Raw genomic sequence first — 6,217 nt, 5'->3', positions numbered from 1 at the left:
CGCCTCTGGCTTGCTTAGTTGGGGACACTTCATTTCCAGCGATATCGTTGACTTGATTGCACAGATACTACTAAAACTGAACTGAGCTGGATGATGACATCACTGAATTCAATGATGAACTGCCTTTAACTGAAAATTTAGTGTTTACTATTGTCCTTTTGCATTATTGACACACTATTTTCCTAAGTAATGCTGTACAGTAAGCCCTGCAGAGTTTAGATTCAACCCTAGTTAAACACACCTGATCCAACTAATCAAGTCCTTCAGGCTTATTTGATAACTACATGGTATGTGTGTTGAAGCAGGGTTGGAACTAAACTCTGCAGGGCTGCAGCCCTCCAGGAACTGAGTTTGACACCCCTGCTATAAATGATCACTATTTGGGCATCTGCATGAGAAAAAAACACAATTATAGTTTTATTTCTATAATGGAAGTATAAGCCCTATATGATTCACAGATGTAGCTATCAGTTCATCAGGTGGTTTTCAGTTTAAGGTGATTTATTGGCATGACAAATATTTCTATTTCTAATTTCCAAATTATGTGCAGTATTGCAGCATACAATTAATACAGTGCAAACTGAAAAAAGTGCAATGAAACAAAACATAAAATTAAGAGTCTAAACAACGCCATGAAAAGGATGCCATATACAGCAGGGCTGAGCAAATTCAATCCTTTGTCCTGCAGAGTTTAGCTCCAACCCTAATCAAAAACACCTGCCTGTAAATTTCTAGTTACCTTGAAGACATTATTAGCCTGTGCAGGTGAACTACATTTGATCAGGACAGTCGCCCTTCAGGACCGACATTAGTGATGTTAGGTTCTTGAACGAATCGTTCTTTTGAGCCGGTCCTCAGGAAGTAACCGGTCGAGCCGGTTCACAAATCGAACTGAATCGAACTTTTTTTTATACGCAGGACGCACAGCCGAAGTAGCACGTCCAACTCAAAAAGAACCGAATGAGCCGGTGTCATGAGAAATTGAGTCCCCCCTCAAAATCGGGTCCGCTTAGGACCCCGAGTGATCCCATTTACTCAACGAACTTTTAATGGGTATTATTTTTAGCGCCTGATTACAATTCCTGCAAAATCGTGCTTTGATTTATGTCATTTGAACTTCGTTATGACCATTAATGTCTTTTAAATTACATGTTTCATACGCTAGTATCCGAAGCTATAGGTTGTGAAATCAAACATTTCTCGTTGAGATTTATTAATAGATAAATAGATGTATTTATCTATTTATTTTTTGGTTAGCTCATGTACTAGCATAGCATACAGCTACCCGATTAGCCTGCTAGGTTAGCTTATACAACACGCATTTGCACTTGCCATACAATTATTCACAACGAAATAGTAACATAAGTGTTGACTTTTGATCAGGTATTTAAAACAGCTACCGCCTTGGTCCTAAGTGGACCCCATTTCGAGGGGGGACTCGATTTCTCATGACACCGGTTTAACCAACTGTCGAAGTTTGCCGAGGATTACCGAGGACTCAACAAGAATGAGCCGTGGCGAAGTTTGCCGAGAATTACCGAAGATTCTGATCAGTGAGTTGACGATACTGTGCAAGCCTGAGGCGCGTACTGGAAATATGCTTGTTTATGTTATTAATTTACATTTTATTAAAACCTGCAAAAACCTTTCTGTCGAGTGATGTAAATACAATAGTTTATTGTGCATGCATATTATATTTAAAGTTGCTTAAGTGAAATCAAGGAGTTTATAAGACTGGTTTATTCATTCTTTAAAATAGCTGGTTCAAAATGAGAAATTAAGATCAAACAGAACAGCAGAAGACTATTCATAATAATACAGTCCCTCATTCGGCCCCTTTAGTGCCTGGTTATGGGATGCCAAACATGCCAAGCCAAGCACAACCTAAATGAACACAGCCATTTAATATTGATCCTGCAGAGTAGATTTTTTTCAAGAGTGCTGTGTAAACTATTGGGAAGCACGATACCACCCATTCACATACCCCTCTGAATTCTCTATTAGAAAATTGAATTGTAAGCAAAACAACTTAAATGTTTATTTAACCTATGCCACAGTAAGCCTATGTTCCTCACCTTTTACTAGTTCAGTTCTCTTAATGGTTTACATTAAGAATACCATCATAACTTACCAAACATATGCCACAAGCAGAACAAAATAAACAGGTGAACCATTGTCAAATAATAGTGCTTGAAATATGTGAACACTGGTAAAGCAACATGAGAGTCTTAGACTGTGATATTAATAGTGTTGCGTGTGAATTCTTCCCCACAAGATTTGATCACCACCCATCAAATGTACTACTCATGCACGTGTTGGTTGAACATGCTCATCTACCTTCTATTAAGTGTTATACTGTTTTCATTTGATCCTTTAACACAAGTTGTACCTTTTAAGTGCTATATCGCTTTCAATTATTTATTTGACCTTTCTCACTCTTGTCTGTGGTCTGAGAGTTCAGTTCATTCCATTTATTAGTCCCCTTGTCATTTGTCTCCATAGTTTCTGATCTGGTTTCTTTTCTGTTCACCTGTTTAAAGATTAGTTCCTGTGTATTAATACCATGTTTTGTTCAGTTCTTGGTCCATTATCATTAGTGTGTTGGTTGGTTTGTGTTGTGTTTTTTTTTATCCGCAACTGAAATGGCTCCTTTGCCTGCACCAGCCTGTGACACTTGTCACAGTTCAGGGTGGAGGCTAGTGAAGGTTTTGAAACGCTGTTCTCTTGCTACCATCAACCGATCCCGCAAGCCACATGCTTCTAAACCACAGCAGGTTTAAAAAAACTGAAACTGAGCTTCTGAAGAGCCACACACATTCAAGTGGAACACATTAATGTTATACTCTGCTCCGAGGCGCTGTGTAGATCTTGAGTGTATGATATACATTTCTGTAAAATAGTTAAAGATTCATTTAAACAACATGCATTTCATTAGTTTATACAGCAACATTTAATTTATTAATACAATGTAAGTTCACAGACCGTGTGCAATAAAAGCACATTTTTGTCATATCTCAAATGCATGGCAAAAACAAACAAATAAAATTTTTTTAAAATACATAGCTAATGTGGCTCAGAGGGCAGCACAAGTCACCTCACGGCTAGTTTTGTATACTCAGACCTTTGCCTAAGCACAAAGTGAATGCAGTGTGGGCATGATATCTGAGGCTGAGGCTGTCACAGCAAGACCATCCCTGGTCTCACACACTCTCAGAAAAAAAGGTACAAAAGCTGTCACAGGGGTGGTACCGTTTGAAAGGTAAACTTTTGTACCTAAAGGGTCCGTATTGGTACCTTATTTACAGTAGGTACATGTTAGTACCTGAAAGGTACAAAGGTGTAACTTTTGAAAAGATACCAAGCCAATGACAGCTTTTGTGCCTTTTTTTCTGAGAGTGTGTGAGACCAGGGATGTCCCTGCTGTGAATGTAATACAGGGGATTATTCAGTTATGTTTTTGTTTTTGGGTAAATATGATTATCCACACTAATTCAAATGCATTAAATTCTCCATGCTGAATGCACTAGTGATGTTGGTGGTGGTACACAATAAAGGTCACTTTTTTTTCTGTTCTTTGGACTCATTATTTATATGTTATATATTTCCTGCGTTCAGTTCCTGTTTCCTTTGCCGCCTTGGTTTCTGATTATGGCCTAGTTTGCCACAGTAAGCCTATGTTCCTCACCTTTTACTAGCTCAGTTCTCATTATATCAGTGTATTTATGCCAAAGGTTCTCGCTGTGAGTTGTCTGTTCTTGTATTAATTTATCGGTGCTATCTAGTGGTTCCTAAGATATACAGCAGCCAATGCCAAAGGAAGAGGCTGAATTCAGAGCTGTACTATCAGACTGTTACTGTTTTTACCATATCTTTCTATGACAGAACTAGTTAGAGTAGAATGCTTGTATGTGATTCTGAATGTAGAATGTGCCTACATTTGGTCAACACAAAGGTGGAGTTGACAAAATACATCTAAGCACAATTCTTTTTTTCATTATTTGAATATTGGGTGGAAGATTAAAATTAAACAAGATCACATTTATTTGGTTTATTCTGTGAATTTTAAATGAAAATATTACACTCTTGTTGATCCACCTCTGACCTGTGACTCTTCTTTAACTGTGTTTCATGGATCAGTTTTGTTGGATTGATCCAGTACTTTTTTCACTGTAAAGCAATTTTATCTAGAGAAGAATTCAGACTGTGAGGTTTGTAAATGCAGGACTGGAAGAAACTCTTCAACTACAAACTAAACAGACATCAAACCAACGGACACTTTCACCCACAATCTAATTGTCCACCCAGCAGATCAAACAATGTTTCTGGAGAAAACCGACCACAGAAGGTTTCAGTTTGACTCTGTTGAGCTGCTAGTGGCACACTTCAGTAAGACTTGCAATGTGAGTGTGTACATGGTTTTAACTTTTTTTTTTTTTGCAATTTACAACTACTGAATGATTATAAAACCATTTTAAAATTAAGTAAAATTTATTTATCATTAAATTTAGGTTGACTAATCCAATATTCACATAATTTTCCACTCCTACTTTTACGCATTTAACACAGTGAGTACTGAGTAGTTCCTTTTAAAATCCATGCTATGTTTAACCAATGTTAAATAATAAAAATATTTTCCACAATTATGAACTGTTAAAGTCTTAATAAGAGCCAGATTTATAGGTTATATAACACACATTCATTTTGTTTGTGTGTGTGTGTGTGTGTGTGTGTGTGTGTGTGAACTAGGAGGGTCAAACAATGTTGTGGGAGGATTCAGAAACCAGAATAATAGATTGAGTGTTTTTAGCAGATAGATCAGACTTTTCACTGAACCACTGAAGAAAATGTTTCACATTTTTGTTTTTTTCTGTTTGTGCTGGCTGAGTCTGACTGGTAAGTTTTAAAAGCAATTCAATTTATTTCGATTCACTGCAATAGAGCTTTTGCTTCAGTCCAGATTAGTTAGGATGATGTGCATTTGATGTTCTTCCCAGATCAAATAAAACATATTATTTTGAGACTTGGCATGTAGAGCAAAATAAATGTGAAGTTACAGGCAAAAACAAAACAGATCAAAAGTCTTTCAAGTATGTGATATCTGTCCCTGTTCTTCAGGTGTGTTTGGTGGGTCACTGTCAGTGATTGAGGGAGATTCTGTCACTCTAAACTCTGATCTTACTGAAATACATCAAGACGATGAAATACTGTGGAAATTTGGAATTAAAAACTCCCTGATAGGTAAAATCAATAGAGAGAAACAAATTTTCTCCACATATGATACTCCTGATGGGAGATTCAGAGACAGACTGAAGCTGGACAGTCAAACTGGCTCTCTGACCATCACAAACATCACAACTGAACACGCTGGACACAACTAGAGATAAATGAACCTATGTGGTCAACAAAAACATTCAGTGTTTCTGTCTATGGTCAGTCAAAAATTCTTGTTTTATTCTTAAATATTATGTTTTAAATTGAGTTTAATCCACATCATTTGTGGCGTAAGGCTGATTACCACAAAAAAAAATATATATATATTTTGACTTGTCCCTCATTTTCTTAAAAAAATAAAAATAAAATAAAAATCAAAGTAATCGCAGATTGCTTGCAAAGGATGTAAATTAGGTCAGTTTTTTGGAGTGTTTTAAAGTTGAAATGTAACATTTGTGTTGTGACATGTATTAACTTACATTAATTCTACTGCTTAAACATATACAGGTGCATCTGAAAAAAATGTGAATATCGTGAAAAAAAAATTTGTAACATTTCAAAAAGTGAAACTTTCATATATTCTAGATTCATTACATATAAAGTAAAACATTTCAAAACATTTTTTTTTGTTTTAATTTCGATGATTAGAGCTCACAGCTCATGAAAGTCAAAAATCCAGTATCTCAAAATATTAGAATAGTTCCTAAGATCAATCAAAAACAACAAAAAAAAACTTTTGAAATGTTTTACTTTACATGTAATGAATCTAGAATATATGAAAGTTTCACTTTTTGAAATAAGTTCCAAAAAAATTACTTTTTCACGATATTCAGATTTTTTTTTAGATGCACCTGTATATACATATACATTACATTTACATTTAGTCATTTAACAGATGCTTTTATCCAAAGCGACAATGAGGACAATAGAAGCAATCCAAATCAACAAAAGAGCAATGATATGCAAGTGCTATAACAAGTCTCAGTTAGCTTAATGCAGTACACGT

The sequence above is a fragment of the Sinocyclocheilus anshuiensis genome, unplaced genomic scaffold, assembly GCF_001515605.1.
Source record: "Sinocyclocheilus anshuiensis isolate Anshui unplaced genomic scaffold, SAMN03320099.WGS_v1.1 scaffold1985, whole genome shotgun sequence".
Classification (NCBI taxonomy): Eukaryota; Metazoa; Chordata; class Actinopteri; order Cypriniformes; family Cyprinidae; genus Sinocyclocheilus; species Sinocyclocheilus anshuiensis.
The sequence above is the reverse complement of the archived record's forward strand: the minus strand, read 5'-3'. Positions refer to the sequence as shown.